The following is a 22,765-nucleotide window of genomic DNA, read 5'->3' on the forward strand; positions in this document are numbered from 1 at the left end:
TCAGGTAGTCCACCCTACAGGTCAAAACAGTTCTTGGAAAACAAAGTCTGCTGTCTTCCCCTGTAATAAGGGTTCAGAGTTCTTTTTTAAAAAATGTTTAATGTTCATTTATTTTTGAGAGACAGAGCATGAGTGGGGGAAGGGCAGAGAGAGAGGGAGACACAGAATCCGAAGCAGGCTCCAGGCTCTGAGCTGTCAGCGCAGAGCCCGACACAGGGCTCAAACTCATGAACTGTGAGATCATGATCTGAGCAGAAGTCAGACGCTTAACCGACTGAGCCACCCAGGCGCCCCAAGGGTCCAGGGTTCTATACTGGGAATGTGGGCTGATGTCTTCAAGGCTTACCAAGCCAGGTAGCATATGGGGCAAGGGCAAGTAAAAACACTGCAAAGCTCTCCTACCATTTTTAAATTGCTTCTTTCTGGGTTCAGCATTTGCTTGGTTGTTGTAGACCTTTGACTATTTTCCAGAGTTTCCTGACAGTTTTTGCTCATCTTTTTGGTGTTTTTGTGGAGGGGCAGGCCCTTGGAGCTACTTGCTTTTCCATTTTTGCTAACCTCACCCCTTCACAATTTGGTTTTGATTCAGCTATTTTTTTAATTAAACGTTTGCTATTCACCAGACAATGTGTTACATTTTTACTTTTTATTTAGCCCTCACAGTAATTGTAGGAGGGCAGCACTATTATCTCCATTTCACAAAAGAAGAAATACAGACTCAGAGAATTGTTCAAGGTGATACAGACAGGAGCAGATACAAATGAGCTTGAACTCAGATCTGTTTGATTTCTAACCCTAGGCTTTCAGTCACTAAGTTAAAACAATATGTTAAGATAGCCAGGCACACATAATCAAAGGTGTTGCCTGACCTGATTCTAAAGACAGTTTTATGCTCAGGGATTAATTGTAATTTGTTTTTATGAAAGGTAGTGTCCATTTTCTATTCTTCACACTTTGCATATGAATGGCATTAACTGTGTGTGAAGAGTCTCAATAGAAGTAAGAGAAAGAAAAATATATCCTAGATGATGCACCAATCGTCATGCAAAGTGGATGAAGAAGCTTTGAGGATGGCCAAAGTCAATGGAAAAGGGGCCAAGAGATGATGCTTGGATACTTGACACATGATTGATTATCCTCTTCTTGCTTCTAATTCTTTAGATTGAGCATTATTATTAGGGAAGTGCAAGGGCTCTGAATCCAGATTCCCTGGCTTCAAATTCTGCCTGTGTTATTGACCATCTCTGTGACCTGGGGCAAATTAATTAATCTGTCTGTGCTTCGGTTTCCTTACTATGAGGTATGGAGATAACAATGGTATACACATCATAGTGTGCCTGAAGATTAGAGAGCTGGCAAGGTAAAAAGCATTAGGAACATTGTCTGACACAGAGTAACCATTTAAAAAGGCTTCCTATTATTAGTAGTATAAATCTAAGTAGAAAAAAACAAAAAAACTCATTTTTCCCCATCAAGATTTTATTTTATTTTATTTTTTATTTGAGAGAGAGAGAGAGAGCAAGGAAGAGGGGCAGAAGGAGAGAGAGAGAGAGAGAGAGAGAGAGAGAGAGAGAGAGAGAACCCTAAGCAGGCTACATGCTTAACATGACCCTGGGATTTATGACCTAAGCCAAAACCAGGAGTTGGATGCTTAACCGGCTGAGCCATCCAGGCGCCCCCCGACCCCCATCAAGATTTTAATGGTCATACTTCATTATCACCTCCCTTTGCCCAGGCATCTCTTGTTTTGCATTCGACCTTGTTAGGGTGACCATAAATCAAAGGGGGAAAAAGAAAATTGAATGTGTTTCCTATCAGGCCTCTTCGTGACAAATTCTTCAATTCTCCTTCATCTCAAAGAGGATGAAAATGTACAGACAGGCAATTTTTTTTTGTAACTGAAATTGTACAGACAGCCTTTGCACTTCTATCGAAAGTTCCATTTTCATTTAGCATTTATTTCCCTCTTTCTAATTTTAAGTTACAAAAAATCCTAGATAACGTTAATCTCAACAAAATTTTATTAATGGTGTTACCTCTGGCATACCAGGATGATGAAGCAAAAATATAAATAGAAGGAAGAATCTTTTTTTTGAAGATTCCTCTTTGAAAATGATTTTGGGATCCCATGGACATGAAGATTTATATTATTTTTCCACCATGATACATATTAAGAGTTATCTTGATGAGAGTAACACAGTCTCTTGGAGTCACCTTAAAACACAGCACTGAGACTTGCACTGTAGTAAAAATTTTGAAGCAAATCGAAACAAAGGAAGACAATATGCAGATAGATGCAATAACTCTTTGCATTGCTGTGTTTACTATTTTCAATTTTTGAAACCTTAGAATCCCATTAGTTATTAAGAACCAACTAGGTGGGAAGTTGTCAATTTTTAAACTAATTTTGGACTTCTAAGAGGAAAAATAAACCTAATAATTTACAGGAGCTGCAAGCCTCTCTCACACTCTTAAATATAATTATGCCACAACAAACATGGGTAACACTGCCCAAAGTGCAACTTTCAGACTAAACAAGAACATTTAAGCCCTAAGGAAAATATTTACGAACAGTGTAAAAGGGGAATAATGGTAATTTATAAGGTAGATTGGGAAATGAGATTCAAAGGAATATTATATTCAAATGCTGCTATATTATAGTTAGAGAGTTAGAGTGTCCCTGAAGCTTGAAAGCAAAAGAAAGAAAGAAAGAAAGAAAAAGAAAGAAAGAAAGAAAGAAAGAAAGAAAGAAAGAAAGAAAGAAAAAGAAAGAAAGAAAGAAAGAAAGAAAGAAAGAAAGAAAGAAAGAAAGAAGAAATTAGAAAGCTAGTTCTTAGTAGTTGAAAGATATGGCAATTATCCTGGTTGTAGTTAAGGGTACAGGTAATTCATTTTAAGTAACAAACCACTGTATTTCCCTTCCTGAGATCTCAGTGAAAAGCAATTTCAATAAGATAGAAAACACCAAATTGAAAAAGTGGTTGATTTGGCTTTTTTCATCACCTCATGGACCAAGTCAAAAAGATTGTAAAACTGATTGCCCCGATTGTAAAGAAATGTACTGGCCGAGAAGAAGGAGTCATCCTGAAGTTAATTCAGAAGCAAATGCTAAAATTGATGAGTGTTTTCCTTAATTCTTTTTTGTTTGAGAATGGAGAGCTGATATTGTTCAGATTTAAAAACAAAAACCAAAAAGAGGGAACTCAGGAGTCACAACTGGATTGCCATGAAACATTACTAGGAGGTCTGATAGACTCAGGGTGGGTCACTGAAGACAGAAGACCTGGTATAAGATACTAGGGAGGTCTGTGTTCTATGTATCCCTTTGTTTTGGAGAGTGAGAGATGCCATGTACTCCATAGTGGAAAGGTCTATAGCTTTCCTAACTCTGGCTTGCTGCCTTGTGTTAGCAAAAAGTTACTTTGGGAGTCATGGCTCCAAGATTTGACACTCCTATTAAGAATTTTAGTTTTTTAAGTTTATTTATTTATTTTGAGAGAGTGAGAGAGAGAGAGAGAGAAAGAGAGAGAGAGAAGAGGGGAGGCACAGAGAAAGAGGGAGAGAGAGAATTCCAAGCAGGCTTTCCACCATCAGCACAGAACCCAACACGGGGCTCAAACTCACGAGATCACGACCTGAGCTGAGATCAAGAGTCAGATGCTCAACCAACTGAGCCACTCAGGTGCCCCAGCACTCCTATTAAGAATTTTAGAAGTTAGAAGTTTCCCATAATGTTAGACTCAAAGGGAGAAAAAAATTACCAATGGGTGGTGAAAGATCTGGCCCTTTTTTGAAGACCTTAACATGTTGTAGGGCTGACTTCTGCAGTTCCCCCCTGCCTGCCCTTGCCACCTCTCTGACAGACCCCCTGTGGCTTCCTCCTTCTGTGTTTTCCAAGGGCAGGCACTGAGACAAAGTTTGGGGTACACAGCATTTACAGATATACACCATTATCTGGGAAAGGAAAAGGGGAGGAAGTAGGACAGGGAAGAAGAAGAACTCAGAGGTTGATGTAGCCCAAACAAAGCCTCAGCCAAGTCAGGGGGAGGTCCGGAGTGTGTTTTGCTCATCTGTGTTGTCAAGCCTCTGGCCTTTCTATCCCACCTAGCATGATCTTGGGCATGACCCCAGGTGTGAACTCTGGCCAAGTGGGTCTCTGCAGTCCTGGTGGATCATGGAGGAGCTGACAGCCGGGGCAAGTCCTTCCCTGGAGGGGGTTCCAGGTGTCCCCTCTCCATGTCTACCACACCTATACTCCAGCCATATTTGAATTTGCCAATTCCTCAAAACTCACAGAGCACTTTCCTGCCTCTTACCTTTGTGTCTGCTGTTCCTGTTCTCGAAACACTCTCCCTCCCCCCATTATATGCCTAGTTACTTCTCGTAGCATGTCTCATAGTTTGTAACGTGTACTATTTTGGGGACTAGATTATTTGACTAATTAGTCTGCATAATTATTTATCTATTGCTTATCTTCCCTATTATATTATGTATACTATAAGCTCCATGACAGCAGGATCGTGTGTAGTTTCTCTTCAGAGACTGGTGGAGTGCCTAGCGTATAGTAAATACTCCATAACCATTGAATAAATAAATGTACAATGGGAAACGCACCCTGGAGGCCCTGAGGTCCTACTGAGAGAAGTATCAGAGGTGGGAGAAGGGTATTGGTGAAAGGTAGAACCACACTCAGCTAGTACATAGAGCTGGCTCTTCAACAATGAAGCATATGTTTTCCATTCAGAAGTTAAAAATGCAAATCATTCTACTCTTTAAAAAAGTCACCATTCTCCCAATATCATTGAACTGAACACATATTTGGGAGCTGGTAAGCCATTCTTGTGGCAAAAATCCAGGTCGGAATTCTTCCTTCCTAGCACTACATCTCATGGGACGTTTTGTCCCAATGTATGACATGATGACTCTCAGAATACTCGATAATTCTCCTTTCAGGAGCTTCTGTAGATAAAAAGGTCTAATTCCCATTGTCTGGCTAGCTCTTAAATAAACCAGATTCAGGTGCTTACATAGCTGGTCCACCCCACAGGGACAGAAGGATCTTACATCTGTTACCCAGACCCTACACCCATGAGGTCCCAGCATGGCAATTCATTAAGACCTGTCTCATAGGTAGACAGGGTAGGAATAAGTATAGTTACCATGTATGTATAGTTACTATCAGCTATACCTAGACTGTGCTAGTAGTTTCCATGTGGGATTTCTTTCTCGACATTACCCAAGAAACACGTGTTTCCCAAATCTGGAATCCTCAGAAAAATCAGCTGAGAAATTCAGAAAGTGAGAAAATGTATTATAATTCCCCTGAAAGAATTAAAATTTAAGAGTCAACAGAGAGACATCACTGTTCTGAAGGAATTCACTGACATCAAATGGAAGGCAAGAGTAAGAAACGCAGACACACTGGGTAGAAGGTATAGGTCAACATTTTCAGGGCAGGACCATGGAGAAAAGTGATCATGATCTTTTCAGTCTTGTTTTCAGCTGTTGTCACTTAAAAAGTGTGTTTATGGCCGTATCTGCTGCCAGTGGTGAGTCATGCTTCTTGGAAATAAAATAAGTATTAGTCCGTTCATATGCACAGTATACTTTAGAATGTTTAAAAAAATTTTTTTAATGTCTACTTATTTCTGAGAGAGAGAGAGAGACAGAGTACAAGGGAGTAGGGGCAGAGACAGATGGAGGCACAGAATCCAAAGCAGGCTCCAGGCTCCAAGCTGTCAGTACAGAGCCCGACTCAGGGCTCGAACTCTGGATGGATGAGATCATAACCTGAGCTGAAGTCGGACGCTCAACTGACTAAGCCACTCAGGCACTTCTACACAGTATACTTTAAACAAATCCTATGAGTTGAGGCTCAAGAAATAAGTTTTGGGAGCAAAATAGGTCCTCAATGTGGCAATTTTCACATGTGATTTTATGCAGTACTGTTAAACTTAACCTTGCTAAGAGATACAAATATTATTTGAATACTGCCCAATCATGACAGCTGGCATTTCTAACTTCGAATATCTGTTGTTGGCTACAGTTCTCTGTAAATATTACAAAACTTAATATTTCTTATTTGTTAAATATTTTTTTTTAAGATATCAGTAGTAATGAGTAAAGAGTATGAGTAATGTCAGAAATTTGGGTTAGATTTTTGGCCAGTGGGCCAGATCCCATCCACCGCCTGTTGTAGGTAAAGTTGTATTGAAACACGGCCTTGATCACTCATTTACGTATTGCCTATGGCTATTTTTATGCTGTAGCTGCACAGCTAAATAGTTGCAACACAGACCGTATGGCTTACAAAGCCTAAATTATTTACTACCTGGCCCTCTGTAGAAAATGTTTCCGAACCTCTGGGTTAGGTCAACGGAGGCTCTGGCATCCTACCAGAGCTCAGCTCTGGCACCAGCGGCATCTCTCCTGGCCTATCGCTCCCACCAGGAGGCTCCTCCAAGCTTCCAGCTCTCCTGAGCTGGAGGTCTAAGGCTGATAATGGCTTCTTGCTAGTGTTAGTGGCAGGGTGACTCGATGTCCCTCGTTTGTTTTCTTAATTCTCACAATTTTGTAAGTAGACCTTAGTTAAAAGTCTTTTCATCTGGATCATCTGGGGTGAATTTTTCCTCCCTGGACCTGACCAATGCAACATGACTGCATGCCTCACCTTGGCCACATATGTGAACAGACCCCACTGGCAAGGGACACCAGTTTACGCTGAGCCAGAGTGCTGCACTGCCATGGCTAAGATGACTCATCTGTTGGCTGAGGAAGCCAACTAGTCTTCACTGTTGAGTTAGTGTCCCCAGTCTAGGCTTTGCCTTTAAGAATAGCTGATCCCTTTCAAACACTGTTGAACCATCCTCAAGGTCCCAGCATGCTTGGCAACTGAGTTTTGTACAAATTATACAAAAGCCAGTAAATTTCCATATCCCCTTTTCTAGTAAAATACGATGAGTTTAGGAATCTCCATGAGTTAAGCTGGTTTTAGTTTCTCTGCTGGTGTCTAGATCAATTTCTTCTAAAAGGGAGCTGACATAGTTTTTTCTTTCAAGTTTATACTATCAGAAGAACAAGTGAGTCTCTGTCTATATTTATAGGATTTTGGCTGGGATGGGAATGCCATGACATCAACTCCAAGTCTGGCTTTTTGCAGTTTTTATTTGATGAGGTGACTTACAAATTTCCTGTCTCACTACACAAGAAATCTGTCCTTGCTGGCATTTCTTTTTCAGGAAAGTTTTGAAGAAACGATTTTTTGGCAATGTTGATTATAACCCAGGTTGCTCCAAAGTTTTCCCAAGAATAAAAATATTATTTTCACATTTTCAATTAGATTTGCCATCCAAAGTATTAACTTCAGAACATACATTTGACCAAGGGAGGTTATGGAAGAGATAAATTCTCATTTCTCATTGTGATGAGAAATCCCAAAATATGAAAATCCTAGATGTTACTCTTGACTTCAATAATTTTGTGTTCCATCTTTCTTTTGCCTCTTTTTTTGGATTATTTAAAATATTTTATACAATAATTAGTTAAATTAAATCCTACACTCCCATTCAAGGAGTGTTAATAAAAATTTTAGGAATGTCAGCACTCTACAATATTGATGGTTGTTAAGTTGTTACTTATGAGGAAAACACCATGAGAACAGTAAGTACTAAGCAAACTTAGTAGCTAACACTTCCTTAGCTCCTTATAGTTTACAAAGCATTTTCTCACACATTGTCTCATTGATCCTCACAATAATCTTGTAAGGTAAATATTCTTGACTCCCACTTTACAAATGAGGAGAGTGAAGCGAATTTATTTGCTCAATGTAATCTGCCTGGCAAGTTTTCATATTGCTAGTGGGCTCAAGACTGGCATGGAATTGTGGGGTTGACTGCTGGGTCCTCCATCGGGAGGAATGGGAGTTTGGCGAACTGAACCAGCTGCAGAGAGTAGCCCCAGCAAGAACACCTGAGCAGGCTGATCCCAGAAGCTGACAGGAAGAGAAAGTTTGGGCATGCTTTAGGCAACCATTGGTATCAAGGCAGAGGCTATTCCAGCAGGTAAATCACAGCAGTGGAAATAGACACTGAGTTATTCTGGAGTGTTCAGGGAGAATTCCAGGTAGAACCTTGGTGCCATGAACTGGGCCAACGAGGAGGGCAGGGAAATGCCTATAAGTGCTATTAATTCTGGGTTTCACCCATGGGGATACAGAGACTCCTGTTATATATCCTGCCGCCATTCCATTGACTGACTTTCTTGGTGGGCACTTTTGGTGGCAGGGACAGGGACAATGAGGGTAAGAGACATTAGGCAGACGCTAAGCCTCGAGGGGCAGTTCTTAGTTCTCTTCTTCCATAGCCTGTGTACTTTCCACTGTACCTCACTACCTGTCATGGATGAGGCAGGGCAGAAAATGAAGAGGGTAAAGAGACAAAAGTCAAGTGACCAGTTGGTGAAGACAAAGATGGGTCTCATCAGGAAAGGCTCAAGGTGCAAGCAAGTTTTTAGCTTATTCTCAAAGGAAACAGAACATATGGCCTGTTATTTGTTGTGACCCTTAAGAAAGTTAACCAATAGGGGTGCCTGGGTGGTTTAATCAGTTAAGCGTCCGACTTTGGCTCAGGCCTTGATCTCATGGTCCATGAGTTTGAGCCCCGTGTCAGGCTCTGTGCTGACAGCTCAGAGCCTGGAGCCTGCTTGGGATTCTGTGTCTCCCTCTCTCTTTGCCCCTCCTCTGCTCATGCTCTGTCTCTCAAAAATAAATAAACGTTAAAAAAAATTAAAACAAAAAAGAAGGTTAACCAATAATGTTAATTGTACTAAGGCCCAATCATATTTTATCATCTTTTCCAGGGAAGTCAGTTTAGTCAACTTTCTTCCAGTCTGTCTTCTTTTCTAAATATCTATTCTTAGTTCCAAAGACCGATTGAAGCAAAGGATCCTGTCTTGCATTTTCCATGCATATAAAAAGTCTTTAGAGCTGCACTCTTCAATTGGGTAGTGATTAGCTATATGCGGCTATTGAGAACTTGAAATGTGGCTACTCTTAACGAAGATGTACCATAAGTATAAAATATATACTGGGTTTTGGAGACTTAGTATGAAAGAAATGTAAAATCTCATTAATAATTTTCATATTTATCACATTTTGAAATAATATTATTTTATATATAATGGATTAAATGCAAATATTATTAAAATGAATACCACCTGTTTCCTTTTCTTTCTCTTTTTTTTCCTCCAAGATTTTATTTCAATTCAAGTTAGTTAACATATAGTGTAGCATTGGTTTCAAGGATCCTTTCATTTTTCTCGTGTGACTACGGTAACTTTTAAAATTGCATGTGTGGCAAACGTCGTGTTTCTATTGGACAGTGCTTCTATAGGGAGAAACACCAGCCTCCTGAAGGGTTGCTCTCTTTCGACCTTTGCCAGATGATTCTCTTTCCCCTAGGCCAGTTCTAGCAAGTCAAATCATGCAGATTTCATAATTGGAAGGAAGGCTGCAAGTCATTTGGAAATTAGGTGATGAAAATGCAATAGGACCATAACTCCTGCATGACAATTTGCTTTTCTGAGCCTTTCTTATTCCAAATGGAATAGTCCCTGCTCTGTTCTCTCCTCTGGCTAATTTACATCTTATTTTCTTTCTGTCAGAAGTGTCATTTCCTGTGATTGATGAAACCGGCTTGGCTAAGTGCAAAAACAAGGCCACCACGGTAATCAGACTGGATTCACTACAAATATTTTCCTCCTCTGGATTGGGAAGAATTCATATAGTGGCTTGGAAACCCTTTGTAAAAACTGCAGTGTTTGGTTACTTTCGGAAATTGTAATCAAGATTACGGGAACAAAAAAATATATCATTATCCTTTACAAATATGAAAAAAAATCGAGATGCTATGTGGCAGAACAATTTTTCTTCAACCCTAGGTCGTGTCTATACATGGCCTCTGAATTTATCATTTTTTGACTCAAGGGTTTAGGGTCATCTTAGTGATGGGTTTCTACACAATTAATTAGATTGACCATGCAATAGATTTAATTCACCTGAGTTGATTCAGTTTTTAGAAATTATTTTAACAAGCCCACAGCCTTTATTTTATGAGCATTTCTAAGTCAGTAACAACAAAGTTAGAACTCTATAATTATTATTACTTGAAAATAAGTAGGGTACCTAGATGGCTCAGTCGGTTAAGTGTCAGACTTTGGGTCAGGTCACAATCTCATAGTTCGAGCGCTGCATCAGGCTCTGTGCTCACAGCTCAGAGCCTGGAGCCTGCTTCAGATTCTGTGTCTTCCTCTCTTACTGTCCCTCCCCCACTCTCATTCTGTCTCTGTCTCTGTCTCTCTCTCTCAAAAATAAACATTAAAAAAATTTTAGAAAAAGAAAATAAGAAAGAGATGTTAATCAAAAGGAAGCAGACCCTTTCTCTTTAAGAGGCAGCTGGGACCAGCTAAATGGTAATACATACTCCCATGATGCCTTTTACCTGCTTTGCTTGAGTTTCTTTTTAAATTATCTTTATTGAATTTATTAAAATATCAGTAGCTCAGACTTGTTTATTGTTTTGTATTACTATGTTAAGTTACATATAGTAAAATTCACTATTGAGTTTTAACACATGCATAGATTTTTGCCACCACCACTAACAGGATATAGAACGATTCCAGCACTCCCCCAAATTCTCTCCTACCATCTCTGTAGGCAGACGTTTGTCCCACCTATGATCCCTGGTAACCACACTGATGCGTTCTTTGTCCCTATAATTTTTGCCTTTTAAAGAATACCATATTAGTGGAATCATGAAGTGTATAATCTTTTGAGACTGGTGTGCTTTAATTAGCATAATGTATTTGAGATTCATTCATGTTGTTGCAGCTATCAATAGTTCCTTTTTATTGCTGACTACACTGTGTTTACCCATTCACGTAATCAGGGATGTTTGGGTTGATTCCAGATTTTCACAACTACAAATTATACTGCTATAAATGTTCACATACAGGTTTTTGTGTGAACGTAAGTTTCATTTCTGTAGGACTTCTGGGTCATACATAAGTGTGTGTTTAAATTTATAAGAAATTGCCAAGCTGTTTTCCAGAGTGGCTGTGCCATTTTGCATTCCAGCCAGCAACATCTGAGAATTTCGGTTGCTTTTCAGACTCTCTGGCAGTAGGCAATAGCGGTATTTTTTAATTTTAGCCATTCTAGTAGGAGTGTAATGATATCTCACTGTAGTTTTAATTTGCATATCCTTAATGATTAATCATGTTGAGCATCTTTTCATGTGTTCATTTGCTATCTATATATCTTCTTTGGTAAAATACCTATTTGAATCTTTTGCCCAGTTTTTAAAATTGGTTTATTTTCTCACAGAGTTTTGAGATAGGACTTTTGTCAGATATGTGACTTTCAAATATTTCTCTCAGTCTATGGCTTGTCTTTTCATTTACTGTGTCCTTCACAGAGCAAAAATGTTAAATTTGGGAGCTGTCTATTTTTCCAATTTTTTCTGTCCTGTGACTTTGTTATGCTTGCTTATTACTTCCAGAAAAAAAATTTAAATGCTTATTTATTTTTAGAGGGGGGGAGGAGAGAGAGAGAGAGAGAGAGAGAGAGAGCGAGCATGAGCAGGGGAGGGATAGAGAGAGAGAAAGAGAGAATCTCAAGCAGGATCTGCACTGTGAATGCAGAGCCCAATGCGGGGCTCCAACTCACAAACCATGAGATTGTGACCTGAGCCAAAACCAAGAGTTGGACACTCAACTGACTGAGCCACCCAGGTGCCCCATTCAAGGGAATTTTTTGTAGATTTAAAAAAATTTTATACATAGATAATCATGTCCTATGCAAAAATTGTCCTTTCTAATCTATGGACCCTTATTTCTAATTCTTGTCTTTTTTCACTACCTAGGACTTCTAGTAAGATGCTGAATAGGAGTGGTGAGAGAGAACATTCTTGCCTTGTTTCTGATCTTGGGGGAAAGTGTCCATACCGAAGTACAGTCTCAAGTATGATTGTAGCTGTAGATATTCTTTATCAAAGTGACAAAGTTACTCTCTATTTCCTAGTTTGCTGAGAGTTTTTATCAGAAACGGATGCTGGATTTGTCAAATACTTTCCTGCATATATTGATATACTCATGATTTTTAGCTTACTGATGTGATAGATTATATTGATTTATTTTTGAATGTTGAACCAGCCTTGCATACCTGGAATAAATCCCATTTGGTCATGGTATATAATTTTTTAATATATTGTTGGATTTAATGCTAATACTTTGTTGAGAATTGTCGCATCTATGATCATGAGAGATACTGGTCTATTGATTTCCTTTCTTGTAATGTCTTTATCTGATTGTGGTATTAAGGTAAATCTGGCCTCATAGAGTGAATTAGAAGGAGTCTCTCTGCTTATATTTTCTGAAAGATATTGTGGAGGATTGGTATCATTTCTTCTTTAAAGATTTGATAGAATTCACCAGTGAAATTATCTGGCCTGATGCTTTCTTTTAGAAGGTTACTAATTGGTGATAAATTTTTTTAGATGTATTTATTTTGAGAGAGAGAGAGTATGAGCAGTGGAGGGGCAGAGAAAGAGTGAGAGAGAAAATCCCAAGCAGGCTCCATGCTGCCAGCACAGAGCCCAACTCCGGGCTCAAACTCATGAACCCGTGAGATCATGACCTGAGTGGAAACCCAGAGTCAGATACTTAACTGACTGAGCCACCCAGGTGCCCCAATTTAGTTTTTTATTCAGCATACCTACTTTTCCTTTTGTGAGTTTTGGTAGTTTGCATCTTTCAAGGACTTGGTCTATTTCATCTCAGTTATCAAATATGTGGGCATAGAGTTGTTCATAGTATTCCTTTATTGTCCTCTTAATGCCCACGGGATTGGTAATGATGGCCCATCTTTCATGTCTGATATTAGCAATTTACGCCTTTCTTTTTTCCTTGGTTACCCTGGCTAGAGGTTTATCAATGTTATTGATCTTTCCAAAGAAACAGCTTTCGATTTTGTTGAATTTCCCTATTAAGTTTCTGTTTTCAATTTCACTGATTTCTGCTCTAATTTTTATTACTTCTTTCCTTCTCCTTGATTCTAGATCTTATTTTCTTTTTTTAAGAATTTTTTAATGTTTATTTTTGAGAGAGAGAGAGAGAGAGAGAGAGAGAGAGAGAGATTCAGACAGAACATGAGCAGAGGAGGAGCAGAGAAAGCTCTGAGCTGTCAGCACAGAGCCCAACATGGGGCTCGAACTCACGGACTGTTGAGATCATGACCTGAGCCGAAATCGGACGCTTAACCGACTGAGCTACCCAGGTGCCCCTATTTTCTTAACATATATTTAATGCAACAAATTTCCTTTTACACACTACTTTTGCTGCATGGCACAAATTTCGGTTTTATTTTTATTTTTATTTAGTTCCACACGCAGATCCTGAACATGTTTTGTTAGATTTACACCTATATATTTCATAGGGAGGGGCATTATAATTGGTATTGTTTTAAAATTTCAGTTTCTAATTGTTCATTGTTAACATATAGAAATGTAGGTGTTTGTTGATCTGGTGTCTGTGAGCTTGCCAAATGCACTTAGTAACTTTAAGTGCTTTGTTGAAGATTACTTGAGATTTTCTATGTAGGCAATAGTGTCATCTGGGAATATGGATAGTTTTATTTATTCCTTTCCAACATGTATAACCTTTATTTCTTTTTCTTGATTCATTGCACTTGCTAGCATTTCCAGTATGATACTGAGTAAGAGTGATGAGAGTGGGCGTCCTTGCCTTGAACCTGTCATTGGGAGAAATCATTCTTTCACCATTAAGTATGATGTTAGCTATAGGGTTTTTATGGCTACCTTTTATCAGATTGAGAAGTTCCCTTATATTTCTTGCCTGCTGAAAGTCTTTAATCATGAATGGATGTTGAATTTTGCCACATGATTTTTCTGTTTTTTTTTTTTTTTTTTTTGGTATCATCATTTTTTTCTTTTGTCTGTTAACATTGGTTTTCTAACGTTGAACCATCCTTGCGTTCCCGGAGATAAACACCACTTGGTGCGATATGTCGTTCTTTTACTTACCATATTGCTACGTTAAAAAGCTAAGATTCTATTGAAGATTTTTGTATCTATTTTAAGAAGGATGTTGGTCTGCAATTCTCTCTTCTGGTATTCTCTTTGTTTGGTTCTTGTATCAGAGTAATGGTGGCTCATGAAATGAATTGAGAAGTGTCCCCGTATCTTCTTAAATGCTTAGCAAAATTCTACAGTGAAATTAGCTGGGTCTGGAGTTTTCTTTTTTGGAAGAATTTTAACTATTAAGATCAATTTCTTTAATAGATACAAGGCTATTCAAGTTATTTATTTTTTCTTGTGGTGAGTTTTGGTAGGTTTTGTCTTTCAGGGAATTGGTCTAGTTTATCCAAACTGCCACATTTATGTGCATAGAATTGTTTTTAGTATTCTTTCATTGTCTTTAATGTCTGTGAGTCAGTAATGATACCTCCTTTTTAATTCCTGATATTTATCATATGTATCTTCTCTCTTTTGCTTGATCATCAAGCTAGAGGTTTACCAGTTTTCTTGATGTTTTCATAATATCAGCTTTTTGCTTAATTGATATCATCTATTTTAGTTTTCTGTTTTACTGATACCGTTGTTTTCTCTGTTCTCAATTTTATTAAGTTTTTTCTCTCCTCTTTATTATATCCTTCCATTTGCTGGCTTTAAGTTATTGTCTTTTTTTTGATTTCTTTGTTTGGAAGCTTAAGTTATTTATTTGAGACCTTTCTTTTCCTTCTGTTTTTAAACATTTTTTATTTGAGTATAGTTGACACACAATGTTACATTAGTTTCAGGTGTACAACATAATGATTCAAGTTCCCTATACATGATGTGTATAGATACATGACCTTTCTTTTCTAATTTAAGCATTTAATGCTATAAAATTTTCTCTAAGCACTACTTTGGGTACATCTCACATTTTGTAACATACTTCATTTCTATTTATATTCAGTTCAAAATATTTTCTAATTTTCTTGAGACTTCCTCTTTGAACCATAGATTATGTATGTGTTTGTTTAATTTCCAAATGTTTAGATATTGCCCAGATATCCTTCTGTTTATCAGTTTGTAGTTTAATCATGTTATATAGTCAGAGAATATCCTCTGAGTAAACTTAATTCTTCTAAGTTTAACAAAATTTGTTCTGTGGCCTAGCATACGGTGTAATTTGGTAAGTATCCCCATAAACATTTGAAAAGAATGCGTATTCTCCAGTTGTTGGGTGGAGGGAAGGTTGTATAAATGTCAATTAGATCCAATTAGTTGGTGACGTTTATCCTTTAGTATCTTTGCTGATTTTATGGCTATTTGTTCTATGAGTTGCTTAGAGAGGAATGTTGAAATGCACAGATATAATTGTGAACTTGTTTCTCCTTTCAGTACTGTCAGTTTTTGCTTCACTTATTTTGCAGTTTGGGTGGCAGTTGCATACACATTTAGAATTTTTATGTCTTCTTGATGAATCATTATGTAGTGTTCCTCTTTGTCCCTGGTTATTTCCCTTATTCTGAAGTCGACTTTGTCTAATATTAACATGCCCACTCCGGCTTTTTTCCTTTTGATTAGTATTTGCATGTTATATCCTTTTCTATCCTTTCATTTTTAATGTACTTGTATCATTGTGTTTCAAGTAGGTTTCTTAGAGACAGGATACAGTTCTTCCTCTGTGTGTGTGTGTGTGTGTGTGTGTGTGTGTGCGCGCGCGCGTACGCGCGCGCGCGCGTGTGTGTGTGTGTGTGTGTTGTTTTTAAATCCAACTAAATATCCCTGTCTTCTAATTGGTTTGTTTAAACCCCTTACATTTAATCTAATTACTGATATAGTCATATTTTGGTGGAGCATTTTATTATTTGTTTCTGCTTTTTCTCTCATGTGTTTCTTTTTTTCTCTCCCTCTTATTTGTTTCATTCCTCTGTTTTCCCTTACTTCTCTGAGTTATTCAAATACTTTCTAGAATTCCATTTAAATCTCTCTATTGAGCTTTTGATTATATCTCTTTGAGTTGTTTTTTCAGTGATTGCTGTAGGGAATATAATATATACATCAAACTTTACACAATCTCATTAGCGTTAATATCTTACCATGTCGCACAAAATAAGGAAAACTTGTAGTTATATAGAAATTTTAGTCTTCCCCCTTTAGAAAGTTTTCATATGTATTCTGTCTACCTATATTGAAAATTTCATCAGACAACATTATGATTTTTGCTTCTGACAAATATTATATTGTTACACTAAGTTAAAGGACAAAAAAGGATCCATTTTATTTAGGTAGATATTTACTATTTCTGTTGCTATTTAGTCATTACTGATATTCAAGGTTTCCTTTAGTCATTATTTCCTTTCTAGTTGAAGAATTTCTTTAAAGCAAATTTATTAGTAAGAAAGCCTGTTAGATTTTTTTTCATCTGAGAACATCTTTATTTTCCCTTTATTCCTGAAGGATATTTTTACCGGTTATAGTATTCTGGGTTGACAGGAAGGTCTTTTCTTTTAGCACTTTAAAAATATTGTTCCATTCTTGGTCTCCATGGTTTCTGATGAGAAAACTCTGTGCTCATTTGGATCTTTGTTTTCTGTATGTAATATGTTGTTTTTCTGTGGATGCTTTTTAGATTTTATCTTAATCTTTGATTTCCAACAGTTTGTTTATGATGTGCATAGACATGGTTTTTGTTCGGTTTATTCTCTTTGGGGTTCACTGAGCTTCTTAGATTTATAAATTTTGGTTTTCCACAAAACTTTGAGAGCTTTGTGGAAATAGCTCTCAGCCACTATTTATTCAATTTTTTTTTTCTCCTCTCCTTTTGAAAATTTCATGATATGAATGTTAGACCTTTTGATACTGTTCCACAGGCCTGGAGGCTCTGGGATTTTTTTTTTTATCTCAGTTTTTCAGATTGCATAATTTCTAGTGATGTATCATCAAATTTACTAATTCTTTCCTCTGTCATCACCATTCTATTAAGTGCTTTTGATTTTCCAATTTCTGTTATTGTAGCTTTCAAGGTTAGGATTGTCATTTGGGTCATTTTTATAGCTTCTATTTCTCAATAAGAACTTACATCTTTGCATTTCTTTCTAGATTGTTCACCCTTACTCCTTATAGCATGATCATAGCTGCTCTAAACTCTCGTCTGGTAATTACAACATGTGCTTGTCTCCAGGTTGGCATCTGTTGATTGTCCTTTCCCTTGACAATTATTCAAATTTATCTGAATCTTTGTGTGTTGAGTAATTTTGGATTGAATTTGGACAGTTTGAATACTATACTGTAAGACTGAGTCATATAAAAAATCTCCCAGAGAATGTTATTTTTAAATCTTGTTTCAACAGGCATTCAGTGCTGTTCCATACAGACTACAAGTCTTGAACCAGCTTCCGTGGACTGGGGTTCTGAGGTCAGCTCAGTTTTCAAAGCCATTGCCATACTCCTCCAGTTTGTACTTTTTTGCACATCTTCACCATGTTCATTACAGCTGGCTTCACACATGAGCAATTTGGGACTGAGGTAGTGCTTCATAGTGAGAGTTAAAAATCCCTATTTATAACTTCATCATTTTACTAATTCTCTCTGATTCTTGAGATTCTTTTACTAGTAGTTTGGCTACAAAGTCAGTGCTTTAATGTCCCTGCATTTTCATGCATTTGTGACCAGGCCTCACTTAGGGCAAAAGAGTGCCTTTTCTTTGCTGGCACTCAAAATAGCTTGGGACCATCTGCATCTTGCTGGGGGCAGGGGACTCCTATTTTGTTGCTCATGCTGTTGAGTCCAAAAGGGTTTGTCCCTCACTTCTGCTTCTCTGGCTACAGAGAGTGACTGGATCTGACTTTATTTGTGCCTCTTAGTTATTTTGGTTTGGGGTTGCCACAGAGCTTAAGCCAGGATGTAGAAGACAGGGGAAAAGACCCCAGGCAACTCATTGCTGGGTTGTCCTTTGAGTATTGAATTCTATATCTATCCACCTGCTCTTATTCTTTTATAGTCTTCTAATGGCATCTTTATGTATTTTGTGCAATGTTCTCTGTTATAATCACTTGGGGATATAGGATAGAATGCATTTACTCTATTTTTACTAGACCCAAACTCACCTGCTTTGCTTTACAATCACATGATATTCATGCTATGAAAAGAAAATATCTGGTTGGGTCGGGGCAGGAGGAGTGTTTTTTAAACATGAAGATTCTCAGGGCCTATTCCACAAAATAAAGCAGAATGTCCTGGGGTGGACTGAAAAATCTAGATTTATGGAATATCCTCAGGAGATTCTGATGAAACTGTCAAGTTATGAACCTACTTTCTGGAATCTGATTTGTAGGTATGACAATTGAGACCTAGATGGTACTCTGTCCACAACCCAGCTCATCCTTCATTACCCATGTTTTTTCACCCTGTATGGCATATTTTGTGCTAATAGGAAATATTTTACTACTGCATTAGGGGCCAAGCTCATTAGTGCAACCACTGCGTGTTTAAACCACAAGGTAATAGAATAGGACAAATGAGTAAAAATGGCTCCTTGTGACAGTTGGAACTGGTTTCTTATAAACATTTTCCACTAGGAAAAGCTTTGTAGACAATGAGCAGAGAAAAATAAGCAGAAAAAAAAGCTTACAGAAATTCAGAAAATTGAAAATTTGGGAAGATTGCCCAGCTGAGCTATTTGGCTAAAAGAATCCAAATTGAAGGAATGGATCTGAGTCCTCGGCAGAAAAGGAGCCAGAGGAGAAATTTTCAGGTTTGGGCTGAGACTGTAAGGGAAAGATGAAGAAGACAGACTGGTAAACCAAGGCCCAAATGTAGCCTAAGAATTGAGGTGAGAACAGGATTGGCTGAACTACTTGTGAAATCACTTCCAAAATAAAGGAAGACCACGATGGGTAAGTTAAGCTGAATCAATCTAGTTTAATTTAACAGGACTCTGTGCTTGTTTGTTCCCACATATATATCATCTTGTCCACCGTAGATGGCCGTGCAGATTGTATGGCACACAGTTCCACAAAGCATCTACTCACTTATGCATCCTCCCTAGATTTGTGTACAGCTATATGTGGTAGCCTTTCTTATATCCCTAAGATTTTTTTTTGCTAAGCAGGAAAATGGTAACCTCTTCTAGATGACAAAGTGTTTACTATGCTTGAAAGTCACTTGGTGTTGGGGGAGGGGGCGGTGGCTAGTAGTGGAAAGTAACTGGAAAGGCCTTAGTATAAATTGATTTTAAGATGTATTGGAATCCAGGGGCCTCTGGGTGGCTCAGTCGGTTAAGCCTCCAGCTCTTGATTTCAGCTCAGGTCATGATCTCATGGTTCGTGAGCCCCTCATTGGGCTCTGTGTTGGCAGGATGTAGCCTTCTTGAGATTCTCTCTCTCCCTCTCTCTCTGCCCCTTCCCTACTCACACACACAGTCTCTCTCAAAATAAATAAATAAATTTAATAAAAAAATATGTATTGGGATCAAGAAATGGTGAGGACTCATAAGCTGCAATCATTAAATTTTCTATTACTATAACCCACTTCCCTCCTTCAAAATCTCCCTCATCACCTCCCAGAATGCGTTTCCAAGGGAGACATTTGGCTACAGGACAAGGCCCAACAAACATACACTTTTTGTTACTATCATTCCAACATAACTCCCTGAGCCAACATGGGAGATCTTTTTTTCTCTAGGTCTAAACCCCTAAAACTATTTTTTTCTTATCCTTCTGTGCTAACCCCCAAATCTTTCAAATCTTACCACATTTGTTGCCCCATCTTATGAAAAATAGACTCAAAGCAAGAAGGATGGAGGGTGTATTGGAAACTGGGGGATTCTGTGGAGCGGTATGAAAAATCTTATATAAGGATTGTTTTTCAAAATGCAATTCTTTCTAAGTATTAGGGTCACCCTGGTATTTTGTCAAAAAAGGTATATTCTTAGCACGTAGTATCTTTATATGTCATGTTGGTACCTAATACTGCAAAGGTGTATTCCTGAAGGCCTGTCTCTGTCCCAGAAAAGAATTTTAAAGGATGTTTTGATTTTGTCAAAGAAACATTTGCAAGTCACTTGGGGACTTAATTTATAAATTATCAAATAGTCAGCTACTTACCCTTTGGCCTAGAAATTCCACTGCTAGGTAATTTACCCAAGAGAAATGAAAACACATGTTCATACACACACAAAATTGTAAAAATCAAAATAGTCATAGCAGTCTATAATACTTGTTGGACTTGAAGCAAATCAAATGTCCAGCTTTAACAAAGTAGATAAATAAATTGTGGTATATTCATACAATGAAATACTAGTCAGCCAAAAAAAAAAAGGGGAATATACTACTGTTGTATACATCCTAATGGACATTGTGCTGAGCAGAATGTTTGTGAGTGAAAGATCCCAGACACAAAGAAGTAATAACAGCACATACTGCATAATTCTCTTCATGAAGTTCTAGAATAGGCAAAACTAATCTGCGGTGTGAAAAAAAGCAGAAGAGTCGTTGTCTTTGGGTTGGGGTGTAAACTGACTCGGAACAGATATAAGGGAACTTTCTGAGATGATGAAAATATTCTATATCTGAATAGGGCATGTGGGTTACCTACGCATGTATATTTGTGCAAATTACAGTTAAGATTTTTGCTTTCCAATGCATACAAATTTTACCTCTATGAAGAACTGTATATAAATAATAATTGAGTGGGGAATACAGAGAAGTATATGATGAAACAAGAATGGCTACATGAGATTTATTATATTAGTCTGTTTACTGGACTTTTTCCATAATACAAAGTTAAAAAACCAGTCTGGAAGTCTTGGAATCTGATCTGATTTCTTTTGCCTGTGTGACTTTTTTGTTGGTTTACTTAAAATTTTGATTTTTTTCAATATGAATTCAAGAAAACAAGAATATCATTAATTCATAAATCCTGAAGTCATTGGTGCTTTCAAGGTTACAAGCTCCATCCATGCTAGGTTTGTAGTTACACTAGCCTTCAGTTTTTATCAGTTACATGCTTTTATAAAATTGATTTTAAAAACCAAATAAATGAATGCTTGAAAGACTCAGAGGACATTATCACATGTTAGGAGTTGGAGGTGGCAATTCATACTTTTTATTTATTTTTTTTAAGTAGACTCCACACCAAGCATGGAGCCCAACCTGGGGCTTGAACTCATGACTGTGAGATCAAGACCTGAGCTAAGATCAAGAGTCTGATGCTTAACTGACTGAGCCACCCAGGTGCCCCCAGTTCTTGCTCTTAATAATAGCCAGACTTTTTAATATCTATGCTTTGTAACTAGTCATGACGGGTATGGTGATCACTCAGAGAGTTAGATAATTAGGGTCATCAGCTTGTATCAGGGTACAGTGTCTTCTGGTGCACTTCATGGCGTCTGCCAGTAGTAGACAACCAAACACTTGTTGACTGAATAGCTACTTGACAAGAGGAAGGCTCAGACATTGTGGCTACCATAAGTTTCCATATAGTCAATAAACTCAATTTTCCGTTTACCTTGTAAGATATTCTTGGGTCACCTCGGTGGCTCAGTTGGTTAAGCGTCTGACTCTTCATTTCAGCTCAGGTCAGGATCTTGTGGTTCGTGGGATCCAGACCCCGCATCAGGCTCTGCACCGGTAGTGTGCGCTGCTTGGGATTCTCTCTCTCTCCCTTTCGCTCTGTGCCTCCCCTGCACGCCTGCACTCGCTCCCTCTGTCTCTGTCTCTGTCTTTCAAAATAAATAAACTTTTAAAAAAAGGCTTTTTTTGGCCTAACATGGTGATTTAACTAGTGTATGCAATGTTATTTGTCAATAAATGCACTAAGGTTCAAATAATTGGCTTATGTGTATGTAACACATGCAAACATAACATATTCGTTTCCAGGGGCTGCTGTAAAAAATTACCACAGGCTTGGTGGTTTAAAACAACAGCAATGTATTCTGACACATTTTTGAAGCCAGAGTTCAAAATCAGCTTTCCTGGTCTGAAATCAAGGTGCTGGCAAGGCCATGCTTTCTGGAGGCTGCCAGCCTTCTTTGGCTTGTGACCTCGTCACTCTGCTCTCTGCCTTTGCAGTTACATTGCTTCTCCTTTTCCATGTATGTTAAATTCCCCCCCGGCTCCCTTTTATAAGGATGCTTGAGGATAATCCAGAATAATCTCCCCATCTCAGGATCTATAACTTAATCACTGCAAAGTCTGCCATATAGAGTAACATTCACAGGTTCCAGGGATTTAGATGTGAACCTATCTTTTGGGGCCATTACTTAGCTTACCACACAGAGCTAATCTAAATTGAAGATTGACTGTAATATATACATCCCAGTTGCCTTTTCCTCATTCACAGAAGCTTATGACACTAAGGATATTTACCATGTAAATATCAACCGACTGGACATTGTCAGTGAAGAATGAAATGTCATGATTCAATAAACTGTTGTTAATAATTCCACAATATGCTTCCGAAACAGATAAACTCGATCAGTTATAACCATTTGTAAACATTGAAAAGAATTCATGAGCATCTGGGTACCTCTGGGAATAATTTGGCCATTAAAAAAGACAGCAAAATAATAAACCAATAGAGCAACTTACAAAGTGTTTAGAAAAAGAAACACTGTTTATACCAGCTACCCACTTCCTCTCTGGTTTAAATTCAAGCACTGCAGAAATATGTTAAATAAGCACATTTAGCATCCTCGGTTTATA

Source organism: Prionailurus viverrinus, chromosome X (genome assembly GCF_022837055.1).
Source record: "Prionailurus viverrinus isolate Anna chromosome X, UM_Priviv_1.0, whole genome shotgun sequence".
Lineage (NCBI taxonomy): Eukaryota > Metazoa > Chordata > Mammalia > Carnivora > Felidae > Prionailurus > Prionailurus viverrinus.